Source organism: Euprymna scolopes, chromosome 29 (assembly GCF_053919585.1).
Source record: "Euprymna scolopes isolate OS-2025 chromosome 29, ASM5391958v1, whole genome shotgun sequence".
Lineage (NCBI taxonomy): Eukaryota > Metazoa > Mollusca > Cephalopoda > Sepiida > Sepiolidae > Euprymna > Euprymna scolopes.
The window spans coordinates 79,670,475-79,692,874 of NC_136510.1; the positions used below are offsets into that span (position 1 = coordinate 79,670,475).

Sequence of the window (22,400 nt, forward strand, 5' to 3'; positions counted from 1 at the left end):
ATATAGATAAAGAATTGCATCAGAAGTGAGATATTTACTGGATCGATAGAAGGATCCCACCATTTTTCCAGCGGCCTTGGCAACGGATTTAATGTACATGTTCCATGTCTCTGTACTGATTGATAAAATTAATATCTGATTAAATTTGAAATTCATTCTGGTCGTTTTTTGGTTACAATTACAAAGTATTTGGTTACTAGTTTAGTTTATTTAAATATATGAGCTAAGAACATCTTTATCCTTGTATTAAGTGATTGAAGTCCCTATAAAGAAGTTCGATTGCCTGTTTTTTTTTTTCCTTTGTGGCAGGGGTTATGGATTTTTTTTTTTTTTTTTTTTTATAAAACTATGTAGTATAAAAAAACAAAGTGAAACGCTGCAAACAAATTTCGTTTCTTGATGTTTATTTTCATTTTGTGTCGTTGTCTTTCGGGCGGTATACTTTTTATGTTCTCCATCAATCACAATCAAAGTTTTCTGGCGTGATTCAAATTAACCAATCAGAGGCAATCATTTGAAACTGAAGAAAATTTGTATGTTCTGAATATTTAAATTTTTTACGATTTAAATATTTGTTGATTTTACAATATTTTTAATATCTGTTTATATCTTATTTTGACTTTATGGAGAGGCAAGTATTTTTATTTTTTTCTTTATTTTACATGTTTTTAACGTGGGGAGAATCCCGCTCGAAAACACGGGCATTTTGGACGGAGACAAAATAAAAATTGTCTCAGTGTATTAATATTTCTTCATCACTGATAGAACAGAAAAGATAAAATATATTATCAAAGCAGATACTGAAAAAAAAATATATTGAAAAACTAGAAAATATTGAAATCGTAGGGAACAGTTAAAATATTTAGAGCAGATGACTTTTTTTTAAATTTGAAACGATTGCTCTTGATTGGTTAATTTGAGCAAAAAATTATTGATTGTGATTGGTGGAAAGCGTAAAAAGTACCGCCCCTTTCGGTTGTCATCATAACTTGTTGCCAGATTTTACAGAGTTAATTATGTCGGTCATGGGTCTCAATCTATACAAGCACTTAAGAATCTGATTTTTTTTGGGGGGGCGGGGGTATATTCCCTCTTTTAAAAAGAAAAAGGAAAAAAGTCTTTATTTCAAAGCAAAACAATCTTTTTTTTTTTTTCTGTCTTAAAATAAATATTTCTTTCTTGTAAATAAATAAAACGAAAGCAACCAACCAAGGTTACGCCTTCAGAAAAATTTTCTCAACTTTTCTATCCTTTTCTTGTCACTTGAATTGAAATGTTTCTCATATTTTGGACGCAAAACACGTGTTAAGAAGGTCAGTTGAAATATATATATATTTACTAATCTTTTACTTATTATGGCTTAAATTAAATGGGTGCTTATGCAGAATTCGGACCGCACTATTTTGTAGATAGGATTTTCAAGTTATAAACTCTAGTTTTACCATATGTTTTGTTTAGCAAATTGTTAGGTGAAAGTACAGAATAGTTACAAAAAGGCCCTCCTCTCTCTATATTAAGAATGGGTTTCTAAATGTAATTATTGCAGCACGGTCCGTATTTTGCAAAAGTATCCAAATTAGTGTGTGTGTGTGTGTGTGTGTGTGTGTAAACTATCTCAATAACGCATTCGCAATTTAACTGTTATCATCGTTGTCTGGACAATAATTGTGATCAATTTGAACATTTGCCAACATGATTCTTCAATTACATTTGTTTTCTGTATTCAAAGGTATTCCAGTTCAATCTTTACTCATAAAGATATTATCGTCATTTGAAGTGTGAGTACATAAGGACATTTTTAGACCCTAATATATATATATATATATATATATATATATATATATATATATATATATATATATATATATATGGGGGGGAGTCTAAAAATGTCTCATCGTTTAATTTGTTTGTTTGTTCTGGAGTCATTCATTCACTGTTTTTTATTAGTTTTGTTTATTTTGGCGTTGCTCGGTGGAAGCACTGGAAGACTTAGAAAAAGAAAGAAAAAAAAAACATTCAAAATAGCTATGTTTACATTTTTCTTTCTTTTTTGTAGAGGATTTTTTTTTAATCGCTTTAGTTTTCCTTCATCTTTTATTTTGCTATATAAATTAATTCAATGTCTGGCAGACCTGAACGAGCTTTTCTCCCTGTCGTAATATTAATTCTTTTTTTACGTTTCCTCTTTTTTATTCTCTGCGGGTTATCGTCGATAACATACTTAACTTTCATATTAGTAGGAAATTTTTTAATGACTTTTAACGTGAGAGATCACTTTTCAATTATAACGTTTGAATTTAACCTGGGTTTGTATTACTGTACACATAGATTCGAAAAAGTTGTCAAAAAACAAATATATAACAAATAAATGTTATCAAAGGCAAGATAAGTTACTTTTCTACCAAACTGGATATATTTTTCGTGTTTTTATTCAATGTAACGTGTTTATTCAGCTCGAAAACTATACAGTGTTTACCGGTATTGGAAAATTCAATATGGCGTCTGATTCTCTCTTTAACACGGTAAGTTTGGGAAAAGGTGTTATAAATAAAAAAAAAATAAAAAACGGATAAAATACTGCTAAAAACTCGCTCATTGTTACTGTGACATGGTTGACATATTCGGCGGGTTTTTAATAGTATTTTGTATAGTTTTTTATTTATAACACCTTTTCCCAAACTTACCGTGTTAAAGAGAATCAGACACCATCTTGAATTTTCCAATACATCGGTAAACACTGTATAGTTTTCGAGCTGAATAAACATTTTACATTGAATAAAAACACAAAAAATATATCCAGTTTGGCAGAAAAGTAACTTATCTTTCCTTTGATAACATTTATTTGTTATATATTTGTTTTTTGACTACTTTTTCGAATCTATGTGTACAGTAATACAAACCCTTTAACCTGAAAAAGAAAATAATTTTAAAATAGCGCGGTACATAAAAATGCATAAACAACTTTTATTTTTTTTTTTACAAAAACGTTTGAATTATTTCATTTTACACCACAGACAGCGGACACGTGAAACCTTAACAAGGAGAATTGTGCTGATTGACCACAAAGTGAGGTATCAATTTATTAGAACGTTATAATTGAAAAGTGATCCCCCGCGTTAAAAGTCATTCAATAAACTTTAAAAACACTTTTTTTCTGCTAATATGAAAGTCAACTTTGTTATCGACGATAATCCGAAGAAAAAAAAATTAGAAAACGAGAAAAGGAATTAATTTTACGGCTGAGGGGGGGGGGGGTCGTTCAGGTTCAAAGAGGGAAAGTTCGTTCTAGTCCGAAGAGGGGAAAGTTCGTTCAGATCCGTCCAATGTCTATTTATCAAGGTTACATTTAGGAGAGAGACAGGATGCTGCATCAAAGTTTTGAGGAGTTATTATTCATTATTGTTGTTGTTGTTTTTTTTGTTTTTTTTTGGGGGGGGGGGTAATGGGTCTGCACATAATTGTATGAATTCATAATAAATAATATTTGTTTTATTGCTATCAAACTTTATACCCGAGCACGAGCACTCCGAGCAGGTATAAGTACCCATCATCGCCGCAATCCAAACTGAGAGTAAAAACTAGGCACGGCCAAAAAGTGAAAGAAAAATCAAGGTTTTTTGTTTTGTGTTTTTAAACGAATTAAAATCTATCAAAATCCATTATTCTTGAGGAACGTTTTTTTCTAGAAAGATAAAAGCCTGAATTTTATTACAGTAAAGCAAAATAAATTAAAAATTTTCCAAAACCAGTTTTGTCTAGATCGATAAAACACTTCTTTTTTTTTTTTTTTTTTTTTTAAATGTTGTTAAACCAAATAATTTTTTTTTTTTCGTCTTAGATTTAGGATGATTTGCTATAAGAATATGCAAAAATATTATAAGTACCTGAATTTCAAATAAGTCCAACTTTTTATATCACTCTATATATTTGAGTTAGCGAAATTTAAAAAAAAAAAAAAAAAAAAATTAATGCTAGTTCAAAATTAAGTATGAAAGCCTGGAAGGGACTAAATAAACTATAGTTAGCCATGTATTTTTAACGTTTGATTTGACGATTAAGTGAAGGGTTTAATTCTTTTCTCATAAGCGATATATATATATATATATATATATATATATATATATATATATATGTATATGTATATGTATGTATGTTGCTTACATAAGCAACGATAAGGCTGACCAGTACCAGATGGGAGACCATTTTGGAAATGCTAGGCGTCGTATGTGTTGAAAAAAAAAAAAAACTCCTAGATATTCTATCACGGTTGGGGCTGGGCCACCATAGGTGAATAAACAAGAAGTTACCGAAATAAATTATCGCATTTTTAGCAAAATGTGCTGTTATTTATCGTTTTTTTTTTTTTTTTTTTTTTTTTTTTTTTTTTTTGTTTTTTTTTTTTAGTAACAATTCTTCAAAGCATTTCCTATTTAATGGTATATTAGCAATATTGCGCTCCCTAAAAGATTAATTTATTTTTCAAAGATTTAAAAGTACTGTTTTTCGTAAAAATAATGAAAAAAAATTTTTTTTTTTTTTTTGCTAATTTGAAAGATAATAATTATTAACATATTCAATGAATTTCATACTTCAAAAGATGAAAAAGAAAACGAATCAAAATTAGAATTTTCAACCTTAAAATCTGATACGTGTGCATTTTTTTTTTTTATCTACACCCTCCCCACAATACAATATATTTTGCTCAGTTTCGGCTAATTATTTTAAGCATATTTGTATCCACAAATAAAGAAGTGGGGGAGGTGGTTTTTAGAAAAAATATAAATATCGATTATGAAAAAAAAAAAAAAAGTACATCATTATAAAGTTCATTCTTCACTTAATAATTGGTGAACATTTCGTATTACTTGATTTTTGGTAAATTTTTAAAGAGACTCCGTCAAAAAATACTTACTTCCTCCTTTCGTTTTGGCCGTGCCTACAACCTTGTGAACTTTCCCAGTCTTAAACTCCAATTTTCAAATCTGTAAATAAAGTAAAGCGTTGTCCTTATTGTCTACTGTTTCTCATATCCCGGGTACAAAACTTAGATGTTCACCGTAAACGCCCCCCCCCCTCACACACATACACACACACAAATTGTTAGGGGTAGGGGGCGAACGAGTTAGGGTCCATGGTGGAGTCACAGTATAATGATAGGCTTGTGTGATAACGAGGTATAGCTCTTCATCAATGCCAGCGTCATATCAGCGACTTGAACATGGATCAAAATCGCTCACACCTCACCGTAAACAAAAATAATAAGTGTCAGATTCAACATAATGGTGAAAACGAATTTTAACGCCCATAACATGGCTTTATTTAACAATAAAAAATAAATCAGGTGTATGCATGTGCGAGAGAAAGATTAAAAATCATTAAATGTTCTAAGATGTTCATGCTTCTTAGGAGCAGTGGCCTGGAAATAGATGTTAAGTTTTATAGTCGTTAGGATTTTATGTATTTCTTAAAATAGTCTGATAAGACTGGAGTAAAACAACTGTACCAAAAAGAAGAGTAAAAAGAAAAACTTTCTACTGAGGCAATCCTCTATGTATACAAAAGGCAAAATGGGCGTGAGCGTTTGTGTATGTTCGCGAAAGCCTTTTCAGATCGGGCTTCCGATCGCTTCTGTCAGTTAAATTCCGTGAGAAGCTTTCCTATACATCTGAGATCATAATATTTCAGATTCACAAACACACAGTTTTTTTCCCTTTTTTTTTTTTTTTTTTTCTTTTTTATCTAGTTAAAAAATATTCCCACCGTGCCGTCTCGAGTGTTTGTTTTTTTGTTTTTGTATAAAAAACAAAACTATTCGAATGCTAATGCTTGGCCTTCAGGCCGGGCTGGTTCTTGGTTAATGTAGGGGAAACACTTCATATTGAGGCAATTACTATTTTTTTGGATACTGCCACAGTGCTCCCATTTTGGGGGGAGCTGGTTTTCCCCCACATTAAAAGCGATCTTGTGTCTAATTTGCTTTCATGGGGAAGCAAATAAATACCACGACAGAAAGCGGGAAGCTTACCTGGCCCCCGATCAGGTTTAAAAGCAGCATTTGGATGCCTACCTGGCCCCCAGCCAGGTTTAAAAGTAGTGTTCATTTCTGCGCATGTGTGGTAACTCCTGTGATTTTTAAGTTAATCACCAACTCATTGAATTCACTATCCTCTTTGGCGTAATGGTTAGCGAGGGAAACTAATTACTCACCTATCTTTTTTTTTATTTTAACCATGTGGAAGTCATTCTTAACATTGCTTCGTCCTTGTGCCAATATCCTTAACCCGGGCAACGCCAGGTACTTCCAGCTAGTCTATAATATAAATCTCACCTGTCTGTTTAAATGTATGTATGTTTGTATGTCTGCCTAAAACTTTTGACAGAGGAAACAGATTTTCACGAGATTCTAGAAGCCAAAAGAGTGCTAGCAGTCTATCCTGGAAGCGAAGGTGTCGCTAGCAGTCTATCCTGGAAGCGAAGGTGTCGCTAGCAGTCTATCCTGGAAGCGAAGGTGTCGCTAGCAGTCTATCCTGGAAGCGAAGGTGTCGCTAGCAGTCTATCCTGGAAGCGAAGGTGTCGCTAGCAGTCTATGCTGGAAGCCAAGAGAGCGCCAGCCTGTAAAAATTGGGGAAACCCTGATCTAGATCAAATAGTCTAAGATGATACTTGTGTTAGGTGCTTATTTTCTGAAGTCTCAGTTTTCATATATGTTTTGGTTTTTTTTTCTTATTCCAAAATTTGGAGAATAAATTAACCGTTTGATGATATTACCTACACAAACATTAGCATCATCATCAACAACAAAAAAATACATAATATCAGATGTGTAAAAAAAAAAAAAAAAAAAAAGTTGAAAAATGAATTTCCCAACCTGGAGGACCAGGACCACCTTTGTGTGTGGAGAGGGGCGGGAGGGGGTAAAAATAAAAGTCTTTAACAACTCCAATTAATCTATAATATAAAGCTGAACGTCTGTGGGTGTGTGTGTCTGGTCACGGATAGGCTGCTATATGGTTGACTATTACAGAAAACTGATCACATATAATGATAGATGTATCGAGACACAGGAATGGGTATGTTTGATCTGGCATAATGATGATTCATTAAAATTGTGGGGTCTGCGTATGCGCCTGGTCCACAAAGTATGGAAATAAAAAATTTAAAAATTAAAAAAAAAAAACGTTTACAAGTGTTTTTGATATAGATGTACATAATACTTTGATAAGTATGTTTTAACTTGAATAGGGATGGTATAATAAAATTGTGGGGTCTGCGTTCGCACCTGGCCTCCATAGAATGGAAATAGACACAAACTTTAATACTTTTCATATCTATCTGCGTAAGTATACTTTGATAATTATGTTTCAGTTTGAAGAAATATGGTATAATAAAATTATGGGGTGTTCGTTAGCACCTGACTTCCATAGAATGGAAATATGTCACAAAGTTTTACAAGGTTTTTTAATATAGATCCACAGAATATTGTGATAAGTGTTTCAGTGTGAACAGGTATGGTATAATAAATTATGGGGTTTATCTATTTTATTTTTACTTTCATCATATTTTGCTTTGATTTTGATACCCCCAAATTCGAAGCTATCTCTTTACAACCTTCCTTTTCATAACCTATCATCTATATATATATATATATATATATATATATAAAAGCGAAAATGTATGTATGTACGCTTTTCCTCGATGTCTACAAAAGGCTTCTTTCAAAGAAGTGCTTGCTCGGTTCACAACTTCTTAAAACTTTTTATATCATCTATAAATTGTAATATCTCAGAGTTACCCACGGAGCTCGCCTGTCTATTTAATTTTATTGACTTTCAAACGTTAATTATTCCACATTTCCCGCATCGGCATGCGTTACATTCGGTTTTCGGTATAAAAAAAAGCGAAAAGCGACTCTAATCACAGGCCGAAAGCCAGGAAGCCCAAACACCCTCGGGGGTCCGGCTGACAAGATCAAAGTGTAGTATCTGTTCCGACAGATACTGCAAGCTATGACTAGCTAGGACTAGCTATGACTAGCAAAGACCAGATGTGGGGGCAACCCCACATGCTTGACCTTTAACCAGCTCCCATTTCCCTCCTCTCGGGAGCTGGTCCCCTTTTTCCCTTCCCCCTCCCTTCACTCCTCACATTAAAAAACGGCCTTGTGCCTAATTTGCTCAGTGGGGAAGCAAATAAATCCAACAGGCCGAAAGCCAGTTGTCTCAAGAGAGCTAAGTAACATTTGTTCAATGTCGACTTCGTCATATCAGACTGTAGCTTTCATTTCACTCCTCCTAATAAACAGGGAGCGGGTTTTTAAAAACAAACAAACTGATTTATTCACCTCATTAAAAAATGTCCCGCACAAAATCGTAACTGCTGAATACCTATCGCCGTCACGTCAATCAAAAACGCGCACCTGTGTTTTTTTTTTTTTTTTTTTAAACACTTTACTATTTTCCAACTGCGCGTCGTGAAGGCTTCGTTTTTTTTTGGGGGGGGTCACATTTTCGGGGGTTTTTCACATACCCCGAAAAACACCCGGGCAACGCCGGGTACCCCTCGCTAGTACTTTCATAAATCAGTCCATTTTCTGTAGGCTGTTTTTGAACCCAGTCAACGACGGGTACTTTTGCTACTTTTAAATAAGTCAAAATGAAGAGAAAGACACTGACTGCATATGGAAGGGGAAGGGTGGTAAGAAATAGGAAGTCAATCTTTATTAAACAAAAATTATCTATCCCTTACCCCCTTCATGAATTGCTTGAACTCTTAGCCTTCACAACAATATTAAGATTTTTAGTTTCCTGAGAGAACTATCAAAAAACGGAATTTCAGCCTTTTCTTATTTAAACAAAAAGTTGAGGATTTTGATGAAAAGGCTGAGAACTTGCATACGAGACGCTCTCTCAATTTAAACGGAAATCCACTTTCTTTAGATAAGAAAAAGAAAAAGTGAAAATTCACTAAAACACAGAACTGATTATCCCTGATATATGATTATGCATGTATAATGGAGAGAAAGGGGGGTGAAAAAAGATCTTGTTGCTCACATCACATCGGAGAGTTTGCAGACAATAGTCCTTTTTTCTTTTCTTTTTTACCAAATGAGGCAAACGTTTATTGAGGGAATTGGAGGTGGTGTACAAATAAAAATGGTAGCTTTTAAACTTTAGTTCACATAAGAACTTAGAGTTTCAATGAAAATAATTGCTAACTTAGTGTCCTACACTATCTATCACGCTCCAGCTTGTGTTGACACAGAATTACATTTTTTTTTTTTTTTTTTTTTTTTTTACAAAGGCATCACCACATTATCAAGGCCCAGAGGCCACTCAAGGATAAGGGTTACAGAGTGTACAGTAGAAATTGGTCAATATAGTAATCATTAGTAATGAAAATTTGGTAAATTTAATAACTTATATGGAACGGCTCATCAAGAACTTATTTACTTTAGACTTGAACACATCCATATTGTAGTCAGCCGGAAAGCAGGAAAACGGAAGACAATTCCACAGGCGTGCAGTTCTAAGAAAGAAGCTTTGTTCATGGAATCTACGTTTAGGTTTAGGCACAGATAAAGAGTGGGGGAAATTATTGATAGTGTTTACAGCTAGACGAGTGTTTCTTGTGAAAGTTTGGCGAGGGGGGACCATAGATTGAAGCTCAGTTGAACACTTTCCATGAAAATAACGATACATCAGAGACAAACTCGCAACATCTCTTCTGTGAGATAGAGGTTGCAAGGAGGAGAAAAGGACATCTCCTACGAGGCTACGAAGTCTATTTTGAACTCTATCAAGGCAGGACAAGTCCTTTCTAGCAGCTCCTGCCCAGATGTGGCAACAGTATTCCATCCTTGGACGTACCTGGCTCTTATATAGGTAGAGAATAGCATCAGCAGTGAGATATCTACTGGATCGATAGAAAGATCCCACCATTTTTCCAGCAGCCTTGGCAACAGATTTGATATACGTGTTCCATTTAAGATCAGGAGTAATGGTCAAGCCCAGAAGCTTGTCAAAACTTGAGGCCTCCTGAAGACGAGAGCCATTCATTTCAATTGATGACAAATGTGGATTAGAATGTTAATGATGTAAAGAGAGAAGCTTGGTTTTAGATGCATTAAAAGTAACCAGCCACTCCTTTCCCCATTGTACTACGTGCTCAAGATCAGAGGAGAGAGAATTGGAGAGAACTTGGTCGTTTACTGTCTTAGATGTGCTACCATAAATGGTAGTGTCGTCAGCATAAATGTCTACAAATGATGTAAGGATATGATTTGGAAGATCATTAATGTAGATCAGGAAAAGAGTTGGGCCCAGGATGGATCCCTGAGGGACACCGGCATTAATACTGTGAGCTTCTGATTTTTGCCCCTCAACTACTACTCTTATGAACCTATCAGAAAGAAATGATTTAATAATTGAGAAGACTTTTCCAGCTATACCATAGCTAGCGATCTTATGAAGTAAACCTTTATGCCATACCCTATCAAAGGCTTTAGATATGTCAAGAGCAATTGGCCTAGGAAGATTGCCACCGTCGAGAGATTTGCTAATCCTATGCGATATAACTGTAAGGACATCTGCTGTAGATCTAGCAGAACGGAAACCATATTGAGTGTCACTAAGAAGGTTATTTTTGTTGAGATGTTTGATTACTTCTGTATTTAACACAGATTCTAGCAACTTACTCATGACGCACAGGAGACTTATTGGCCTGTACTGAGAGGGGGATGAGCGATCACCTGAATTCTTAAATACAGGGCATACTGATGAGATTTTCCAGGGAGATGGGAAACTATTCTCCTTAAGACAACGTTTAAACAGTTTTGTAAGTATGGGCGCTAATTCAGGTTGAAGTTTTTTGAGTACTATAATTGGAATACCATCAGGGCCAGTTGCTTTACTCGAATCAAGGTTTTTGATTAGCTTCGCAACATCACGTACAGATATACGTATATCACATCCATGTTCTTATAAAATAAGTATTTTAATGGAAGGTGCTCCGATGAACTTACTGTACTTATATATCTTAAACGAAAAAAAAAAAAAAATCCTGACCCACTGGACCAGCGGTAAAGTTCCACCCCTCCACTGTAGGGGCCTCTAGATGCCAGAAGATTAGCTTCATTTTTCAGACTGCTTACTTTGGAAATCCTTTTCTGCTTCTTCCAAAAATACCAGCATGCAGAAATTTAAACGTAATGTGAACAAACATCTTGCTACTTAAATCCTCACTTAGGTTTCCCCCCTTCTCCTTATAAATCTGGTCTCTACCACAGTAGCCCATTACATCTCGGCGGCAATATGCTTTATTCATGGTGAGCAAAAGTAAATATAAAAAAATATGATGTATAAAAACAAGACCTCTAATGCCAGTATTGTGTTAACATTTTCAATCCAACGAAAAAGGCATGGTAATAGATAAAAAAAAAAAAAAAAAAAAAAATGTTGGTCACGCACGTGTGGTATAACAGCAAGAACAAAATATAGGCTGTGCAACACATGTCAACTCTTGACAAGCATCAACACTATCAGGATAATGAAAGGTGAGGGCAACCTTGACAAGTTCATCAGGTACAACGCTCCTCTGTGGCTTAATACACCTTGGTGACATGCATCTCACCACACGTCATCTGGTGATACTTGGTCTCAACTAACCAGAAGTGATTCCACATTTATTCAATGTCACTTTCAGGTGGCCTTTGTAGCATTTAAATTGTGAACCTGCATTGTGCAGTTCATCAGCAAACCTACGGAGGTCATGAATGTGCACCTGTTGTCCATCAAATTATTTTTCCTACAGCAATTCGTTTATGCAAATATATTTTTTAACAGAAAATCCTAGTCTATCTCTATCTCTACTATTATACAAGGTGAGTCACGGGAAACGGATGTTTTTAAGGAAAATAAAACTTTGCGAATATTTCTTAAACAGGTTTAAAGACTACCTTCCTGACTCTCTATCTCTTACTCAAGGAGAGCAAGGAGCATTCTAAAAACATCCTTTTCCTGTGAATCGCTCTGTATAAAAGGAACTTTGTGTGTGGGTCTGAGTGAGTTCATTCCTCTGGACTCGAAAACGGCTGGGCCAATTTTTTTGAAATTTCGCATGAAATTTCACTTATTTTATGTGCCTGCCAGTGTTTTTAATTTTTGTATCAGAATCTCTTTGATAAGTATCGATAATCAGATAATGTGATGAAAGCAGGAACAGACGATTTTGACCTAAATTTACACCTTACACAGCCTAACATCACAAGTTTTATTATCACACTAATCAAAAGACTTTTAAAAAATCTTTTATTATCACACTAATCAAAAGACTTTTAAATAATCTTTTATTATCACACTAATCAAAAGACCCGCACATATAAAATCAACAGTAAGTTCTTGATATAACCAGGGAGCATTCAAAATGTTTCTGTTTACAGTATAACTGCACCATGATACTTGACTTTTCATTTTAAACTTAAATTCAAACCATTATCACCGCACAAGCAGTAATGCTAGACAAATAAAATCAACAGTAGTTTGTTTGATATGACAGATGCGTTCGAAATGAATGTTTCTGTTTAGAGCACAATTGAAGCATGATACTTGACTTTTGCATTTTAAACTTAAGCCATTTTATATAAAATACTTTTATAAAATCAACAGTAGATTCTCTACAGTGCAATGTAGACTACAATGTGTTGGGGACTATAGAGCAAGAAATCAATCGATTTGATTGAAAATAGGCGATTTCACCAATTTCGATAACAATAAAAATATGGGAGAATGAAACATCTGTTGATCGTCATTCAATCCTGGGTAACGTCGGGTCTCCCTGCTAGTATATTAAAACTAAAGATCTTGCTTGCTTGTTTGCATATGGAATCTTACAGATATTTAGAAGAAGGAAAATGAGACGAGTGGTAAGAAAAAAAGCAATAAAAGGGGAAGAAAGCAGAATAGGGAAGTAGAAGCAGTAGCAATATGAATGAAAAGTAATAAAATAATTTAAATAATGGAAATAAATAAGAAACTGCAAAGATTAAAGTAGTAATAGCAGCAGCGTAAAGAGGGTGACATGAATAAATGATGTAAATAAAAATAAAACTTTAAAATTACAGCACACTACCAGATCACCTGGCATTGCCCGATCATAAAATATGTTTAAATATCATATTTTAATTTATGCAGATTTCATATTATTATAGAACCAATACTCTATTGATTATTATATTGTACTCGATATATAGTAATGATTTAAAAAAAAAAAAAAAAATTAAAATATGATTTGGGTGCCATCAGCTAAAATCAAAACAAAAACATAACTCTTAAGCATTATTTGTTACCATCTGAGCTAAGTCCTTATAAATATCAAAACTTTAAAAATACCGTTATTAAACGTATAAATGTACATATTATTTGGATTGATCAGACTACTATTCTCATCTTGAGTGTCATATTCACAACATTTTGGTAGATGTAACCTCCGACCTTCTTCTGATGGATCTTGTTGAATTCGGGAATGTTTCTGTCGAATGCGAGAATTTGGACAGAATTTTGAACGGAACCCTTTATTTACTTCATGGGGTTAGTATGGCTAGAGTACTTGGAAAATCAATTGTAAAAGTGACCTTATCCTGAAGGTTGAAGGTTCAATTCTCAGTGTGGGCAACCAAAAAATACAATTGCGAGTTACTTAGGACCTCTATTCAGTCATGGCTGACGGAACAAGAGCATGCTACCCCGATGAAGTGAATAAAGGGTTACATTCTAAATTCCACCCAAATACTGGAGTTAAACAAAAACATTCTCGACTTCAACAAGATACACCTGGAGAAGGTCAAAGGTTACATCAACTAAAATGTTTGACCCTTTAGCAACTATTTTACTGGCTAAAAACCAAATCAAATTTGTACCACAGGTGCAAATCCCCTATATATCAAGTTTCAAGCCTGTAGACTAAAAATTGACAGAATAGTTTGGTAGAAACTATTCCATACACAGGCAGAAAAGGTCACTTATATAAGCAATGTAAAGTCACACACTTTAGAAAACATTTTTTTTAATGAATTTAAAATAAGAAAATTTGAAAACATATTTTGAGGACATATTTTCTCTTCGGAAGGCTACGTCTCCTCATTACATCATTATGAAGAAGAAAAAAAAAACTCAATCGGACTGATCTCCTTGATAAAGCCATGTTATTGGCGAAAATTCGGAATTTAATAACAATACCAAAAAAAAAAAAAATTAAATAAAAAAAAAAATAATTTTATCATTTCTCAACATTTTCAGGTTTTCAAATTTTCTTATATATATACTAGTAGGCTGTTTAGTGTTGCCCGATTTGTAAATATGCTTAAATGATATTTTAGTTTATGCATATTTTGAATTTATTATAGAGACAATTCTCTATTGATTATTATATTGTACTTAATATATAGTAGTGATAACCCGGTTGTAAAATGCACTTACATATGATATTTTAATTCATGCAGATTATTATTTATCCTTATATTGTACTCCATATAAAATAGTAATTCCAAAAATTAAAAATGTAACTTGGCTGCTATCGTCTAGAATCGAAACCCAAACATCTCACGCTCCAGCATTATTCGTTATCTGTTCTAAAAACCATATGCATATAAAAACTTAAGATATAACGTTATTAAAGATAGGAATGTATATTTGTGCATGCATAGAAATAACATGTTTAGTTGGCTTACACCTGCCAAGTTCCAATTTTTTTTTTTTTTTTTTTTTTCAATTTTGACCCCTAAGGAGCTATTTTTACCGGCTAAAAACCAAATAAAGTTTGTTACACGGATCCAGATCCCCTATATATCATGTTTCAAGTCTATAGACCAAAAATTGACAAAGTAGTTTGGTAGAGACTGTTCTTCATGCAGACAGATAGACAAGGCCACTTTTTAAATATATATACATATAGATAGATTATAAAAATGATAGTGATACAGAATTTCCAGTCAGGGATCAAAGTTAAGACCTGTTCTGTTTTTCTTCTTCAGAGAAAGTCCATCTCAACTAGGTCAATTAGTATTTTGCTCCCTCCACTTTTTTTTTTTTTTTTTTAATAAAGATTCCCAACATTTTAATTTTACTTTTGTAGGAAAGCAAGTAAGTTGATACTCTTGATCCAGGCACATTTCTAGGGACTATGCATTGTCTCTCCATTTTGTGATTATTCCTGCATAAAATATTTAAAAAATGTTGCTCCTATATGTATTGTCCTTTTTTTCTTCTTTTTTATTTACAAACGAGTCGTCACTTATTAAGGTTCATATGCCACTTGAGGATAACAATTATAGAATTTGACAGTCTATGAAACACTGAAGAGATTGGTAACGATGGTTGTATCCATTCAAAAATTGATTATTTAAGAGGATGACTCAACAAGAATTTGCTTACATTGAACTTGAAACGACCATGTTATAGTCATATGGGAAGCAGCTCTTTGGTATTGTATTCTACAGATGGGCAGTTCTAGGGAAGTATCTTTGCTCATAGAATGTATGTTTAGAGAGAGAGAAAGGAGGATTTATTGGCAGTGGTTGTAGCTAGACGAGTGAATATCGTGAATGTTTTAAAGGGGCGCGGGAGATGCGAGAGTGAATCTCAGTCGATCATCTGCCATGCCATAAAAGTAATGATATAGTTTTTAAAAAAATGACTAGCAACGTCTATTTAAATTGTAAACTTCTTATCTTATTCTTTACATCGATAATGGTTTAGTTGTTAGGTCAGTGACTGACAATTCGTTAAAAGCCCCAAAAGCAAAAGTGTTCAGTCTAATATAAGGCTGACTGACTTGTAACACTGCTCATCTTGAGATTAGGTAAGCGGACTTTCTTTTTTCTTTTTAATCACGATGGATTTTCCCCATGTCTTTCTATTAAATTTTATGAAGTTCTTATTTGCCTGCTTCCACACATGTGAGGAAGCTCCAGTGCCCCCCCCCCTTCCACAAAAAAAAAAAGGAGCGCTCTGGATTAGAAACAAAAAAAATATATAATTTCCTGAGTTTTGAAGGCTGTCTTCTCAGACTGAAAACAGAACAAATGTTTTGATCTGAAGAGGTAGCTTAAAATGGCCTTGTCTATGCTGTGGAAACGGGTTAAAAAGAAAAGTCAATTTCTGTCAAATTTAATTTATGATACCGCGCCTTTCCCTTTTATTTATTTTTTTACTGCTTTGTATATTCAAAAGAACATTCTTTAGATTTAGGTGTATAAACTTTAGCCAGAAACTACTTTCCATCTGTCAATTTGAAGGCTTCAAAATCGCTTTCAAATTTTCTACAGCTATTAAAAAAAACGTCAATAGCGATATTTTTAATCTCTATATTAATAAACGGTAAATATTCAGATACGTTACAACAGAACACCGACCACTCTAATTTGTTTTTGTTTTTTTAGGGGTAATCAAGGTCGCTGACAACGAATCTGATACTCAAACCCGGGGCAAATTTACCGTTTGCATGGTATAAACCCCTGAACCCACGAACTACCTTCCGCCATTTTACAGCTTCCGTTTACGCTACGCGCATGCGCGACAGCATAAACGACGGCTTGCTTCACCTAGCAAACTGCCTTCTCACATGGCGTACCAATCTTCCGCGGAAAATTTTAAATTAGCTGAAAAAGAAATAAAACAAAAGGAAATCACTCCAAGTTGGGGAGGAGGTGGGTAATTTAATTGTTGTTTTTTTTCCTGGAACATAGAATTTTCAAATTTTCAAAAAGTAGATTATAGCACTTTTTGGGTGGAAAAAATTACGGACTGACATTTTTTAATGACTTACAATTAAAGAAAAGTACAAATTTGGAGACTTTTTTTTTTTTTTTGTCTCACGTAGTTTTTAAAATGCGGTTTACAAAAACATAAGCACCAAACATTTTTATGTTTTTCGTTTTTTTTTGTTTTTTTTTTTTGTTTGTTTTTTGCGGGAGGGGGATTCAATTATAGAACTTATGTGGCTTAATAGGTGCTTTGCTTCTGCAGTTTAGTTAACCGTTTTTCCGTAAGTAACGCACCGACATTTATCGATTACTCCCTCCCCCGCTCGCGCCCCCAATGTAAACAGTAAGATCTTCGAAAAATGTTAACTAGTGTTCTAATCGGTAAATGTCGGTGCGTTACTTTTTGAAAATTCTATGTTTCAGGGAAAAAGAATCAAATTACCCCCCCTCTCTCCCCAACTTGGAGTGCTTTCCTTTTCTTGTTTTATTTCTTTTTCAGCTAATTTTAAATTTTCCATCCAGAAAGTGCTATAATGTACTTTTGGAAATTAGAAAATTCTATGTTCTGGAAAAAAAAAAAAATTAATTAAATTACTCCCCCCCCCCCACACACACACACACGACTTGGTGTGCTTTTCTTTTCTTGCTTTATTTCTTTTTCATCTAATTTTAAATTTTCTGCGGAAGATTGGTACGCCATGTGAGAAGGCAGTGTGCTAGGTGAAGCAAGCCGTCGTTTATGCTGCCGCGCGCGCGCCCGTAGCGTAAACGGAAGCTGTAAATGGCGGAAAGTAGTTCGTGGGTTCAAGGGTTAATACCATGCAAACGGTAAATTTGCCCCCGGTTTGAGTATCAGATTCGTTGTCAGCAACCTCGATTACCCCTAAAAAAACAAATTAGTGGGCAGTGTTCTGTTGTAACGTATCTGAATATTTACCTAATAAACTTACGAGAACCACGTACTTATGAGTTTCTTGCCTTAACTTATCGTCAAGTTAATTATTTATTTATTTACTTATTAATCGAATATTTATTGAAATTAAAAATACGATAGCTTAAAATGAAACAAAATTTTTTAAATTCCTATTTAAAAAAAATAATTTAATTGCGAAATTAAATCTCCCAGAATACATTTTAGTTTCTTAAATGTTCTCCTCCCCTTCACTCACACACCGAGAGCCAGTTCCCTCTACCTGCATACTCTTTACTCACTCTATTTACAAGCCTACCTGCTGATATTGTAAAAAGCTTTCTTTTTTTCGTTTTCTCTTTTTTCATTATTTTTTTTCGCTAGATAGATATGCCTAGAAAATAATTTCTTGGGGGATATAACTTTAAAGCTTCATTCTGTTCTAGTTTTTTAACTATCCTACTTTCTTTGGGGATTGGAGATCGCAGAAAAACAATGAAAAAAATTCATGATACTTTCAGACAGAAGTAAAGTAACCATGTGCCCTTTTGATACTTTTGAAAACAAATTCTGTAAAATAATTGTTTTGTGTTCTTAATTATGGTACAATTTATTTTAAAGTAAGACTAAAAAGGAAGCAAGATTAAAAAAAAAAAATTCTTTTAATTGATTGAAGCAATGTCTCTTCCCGTAAATGAATCAATTTGCCTAGGTACTTGAACTTCAAAACTGAGTTCAAAATCGTAATCTAGTGAGAGATGCTCTCTTCCCTTCCTTAAAATCCCTTTCTCAGAAAGGTGATGTTGCTAGTCTTTTTCTTCTCTATCATTATTTCCATGAAGGATTGAGCTCCAATCTCTAGTTTATCCTTGTAAGGCATTCACAGCAAGAACTCCAAACAAAAAAAACATTTCCGTTCTTCTACATACCTAGCGTCAGGCAGAACTTCCACAAATGAAGCTTCTTCGCAGGGGCTTCTCGTCTGTGGAACACATTACAATGGGACTGATTCCTTGCAGATTGCAACATAGTCGTCTTCAAATTTTGTTTTTTTTAGTTTTCATATTCCATGAGTGATGTTCCTGACAAAGAGAGAAGTGCTGTTTTCTGAGTCGGAATCTATTCCATCTAACATTTATTGTTGGCATGATTTTGACCTTGAAGTACTATTTTAAGCTCCTTACATCAAGTACTCCATGGCTTGTCTGGAGTGATTTCCAATAAAAGTATATTAGGTCAATTTTTACTTTAACAGCAATTCAATACTCATCTTTTAAAATTACAACTTTTATAGGTTTTTGGGTCTGCTGAAAACGAATATCACATTTAAAATTGAGGCAGAAAAATACTTTTCCTGATATTAAGACCTTTATTATCCAATGTACTCTCTACTGTTTCCACTGGCGATTATGTTTGCGTAAGCGCACAAAAATTGAATGTGCACAAACAAACATGGCCAGCAGTTAAAATAGTAGGGATTACATTTGATAAGTCTATGAAAACTATTTGTTTGCCCTAGTTTTAAATGTGATATTTAGCAGACCCGAAAACTTATAAAAGTCATCATTTTAAAGTTGGAAAGAATGTAAGAATGGTGGAGCGTAAGACAACTCACAGAAGCAGCACATATATTGGGTGACAATCAGTTACTAAGTAGATCTAGTATAGAATTTAACACGATATAGGAACTATTATAAATAATAGATAATATATACAGTAATAAGTAAACACTAATATAATAATCTATAAATATAAAAGCGAAAATGTGTATGTATGTTCGCTTTTTGTGGATGTCCGCAAAAGGCTTTTTCCGCTTGGTTCTCGCTCGGCTCGCTCATTCTTAAAACTTTTTGTATCCCGTGTAAATCGTAATATCTATGAGTTAACAATGGGTGTCGCCTGTCTATTTAATTTGCCCGCCTTTGAAAAGCTATATATTCCACCATTTTGGATCGCCACGTGTTGATTCAGCTTTTTTGTATAAAAGCAAAAGTGAGTATAGCTTAACACATCGTTCCCGGCGATTGCGCCAGGAACGATGTGTTGATCAATGCAGAGTTTCTCCTTATATCAGACAATTGCAATTCAATTTGGACAATCCCCTTTTTATGGGGAGCTGGTTTTCCCCTACAATATCTTGGGAAAACAAAGAAAACAAAAAACTGCCATGCAGTAAATAAAAAAAACTGCCCTGCAGTAAAAGTTGAACTCATTAACTCATTATGTACGGGCACCTGCCAATTCTTAATACTTAAATAAATTCAAATATGTTTCCGTTACTATTTCTTGGTGGCTGAGCGATTAACGTTCCACGGTTTTTTCCACACTTTATTTTCCAACTTTGCCTCAAGGCTTCGGGTTCGATCCTTCCTACTTACCTACTAAAAATTTTTTTTTTAAACTACCCCCCCCCCTCGCTGACACAAACATCCAGGCAACGATTTTTTTAATTATTTTGTTTTGATTGACTCAAAACCACACACACCTCTAAACACCCGGGCAATGCCGGGTATCCCCACTAGTCTATAATATAAATCTCACCTGTCTGTCTAAATGTATGTTTGTATGTCTGCTTAAATTTTTCGACAAACGCGATGGATTTTCATGAGATCGGCATCATTTTGAAGCTCGACAATGTAACCTCTTTTAGCCTTTTTTTTTTTACACACAGAAAGACCTGTCTGTTTATTTTACAGGTTTACACGAAAGAGAGAAAGACACGTTGCGTGCGTGCCTTTTATAAAAATAGTCAATTAAAGGGAGATAACTGTCACCCAATTCTAAAATACACATCATCAGTTAACAAAGAGAGGCAACTCCTCATACAGTCCAAGGAACACAATCCCAACAGTTCGCTAATAGGTAACAATCTTGGTTTTGAGATTGTTAATCGCACATGCACAAACAGTCGGTTCATTCTTTCATTTTAAAAAGATAAATTTGCAATGTGATAACATTGGTGTGACTTCATCCAATCGATAGCGTGTTCGCTTACAAACTTATCTTTTACAAGTTCGCACCTACCACACAGCATTTTCTTTTCCGTTAATACCTTTTTTCTCTTCTATCTTTCAAAATTCTTAACTTTCTTATACACACCCACAACGCAGCAATTTTTCTTTTAATAACACGATAATAAACGTTTTTCCTCTTTTATCTTTTAAAATTCTCAACTTTTTTACAGCAATTAAATTTCTGTGTTTTTTACCATATCTTTTGTTTTTTATTAAATTTTTTCTCTCCTACTATTTACAATTCTCAACTTTACGAACTGTAAACACAAACCTTTCTACACTGAGGCAGCATTTACCAAATTTCTTTAAGCGTCCGAACAATCACTTTTGAAAAATGGTCAGCTACATTTTCGTGTTTTATCCTTGCTATCATTTGTCTGTCTATCTCCATTTTTTGCTTACTAATTTTGCTTTCGGTTTCGATTCTGGCTGATGGCACCCAAGTCCCATTTGTTTTTTTTGTTTTTGTTTTTTGTTTTTTTTAATTGACTATCATTCAAACATGGTAGTATTTGAATATATGGTTAAGTGGCATTTTTAGTCATTTAGAACTGCTTTAAAGCTTCACCACTCACTCATTTTTCAACCAACTTTCAAACAATTATTACAGTTTATAGATCACCTCAGCTATATTGTAAAAAGAAAATTTTCAATGATGAATTTTCTGGTATTCAAAATCGTAAAAATATGTAAGGAGGTGAGCGACGCTTTTTATGACTGGTTTCCATAGCAACCACGTCGCTTCAGTGACCACTGTTGCTACTAATTCACTGCTGTCTTGAAAAGAGGAGTAACACGTGAAACAGAATGAAAGCATGAAAGGGAAATAATTGGGGGGGATTTTATTGAAAGCAGACGAGTGCCGTACATTGTTATTACATATGTGTATACTACATTTATGAGGGCAAAAAATAAGATTGAAATTAAACTAAGAACAAGTGAATTTATTAGAAGCCTGGAAAAATTATGGATTACCAAAGAAAAATGCGAGCATAAAAAGCAGTATGGTTAAGTTTAAACATGGAAAAGTAGAGGACTAGTTGTTAAAACTGGAAAACAAAAGGACAAGATATTCTAGTAAAAAATATAATAAATTTATAACTAAAAATATTGCAGCATTTAAGAATTTTTTTAAATTCAATTTATAACATATAATCAATTCTTAATGCTGCAATATTTTAAGTTATAAATTTATTTTTTTACTAGAATATCTTGTCGTTTTCTTTTCCAGTTTTAACAACTAGTTCTTTACTTTTCCATGTTTAAGCCTAAGTTTAACTCTTCATGCGCATATTATTCTATTGTAATAATAATATATACGAAATCTCCATAAATTAAAACATCATATTTAACTACATTGTACTACCAGGCAACGCCTGGCTCCTCCCACTCCCCGCTAGTTAGTAATAAATAGTTATATTTACAGCTAGAAATAAAATATGTTTAAGGCTCCCAAAATTCGTACTAGAACTGTGGATAGTACTTGGAAAAATTAATTGCAAAATTGATATTCTCCTGAAGGGTGAAAAATACAATTACGAATTACTTAGGACCTCTATCCAATCATAACTGACAGAACAAGAGCATGCTACCCTGTGAAGTAAATAAAAGGTTCCAGTCAAAATTCCGTCTAAATCCCCAAGTATAATAGAAATGTTTCAGAGTTCAACAAGATACACCTGAAGATAGGAGATTACATCGATCAAAACGTGAAAATTAC

At 33.8% G+C, this 22,400-nt stretch overlaps 1 protein-coding gene and 1 long non-coding RNA gene across 5 annotated transcripts in view; both read left to right on the plus strand.

Moving 5' to 3' along the window:
- Nucleotides 1-22,400, plus strand: part of LOC145252742 (prestin-like) — a 402,460-nt gene that overhangs the window by 281,876 nt on the left and 98,184 nt on the right. The window lies entirely within an intron of this gene.
- LOC145252743 (uncharacterized) lies at nt 4,352-13,278 on the plus strand. The gene is made up of 2 exons (XR_013863665.1): nt 4,352-6,446; nt 6,540-13,278. It is a non-coding gene; the product is annotated as an uncharacterized LOC145252743 (long non-coding RNA).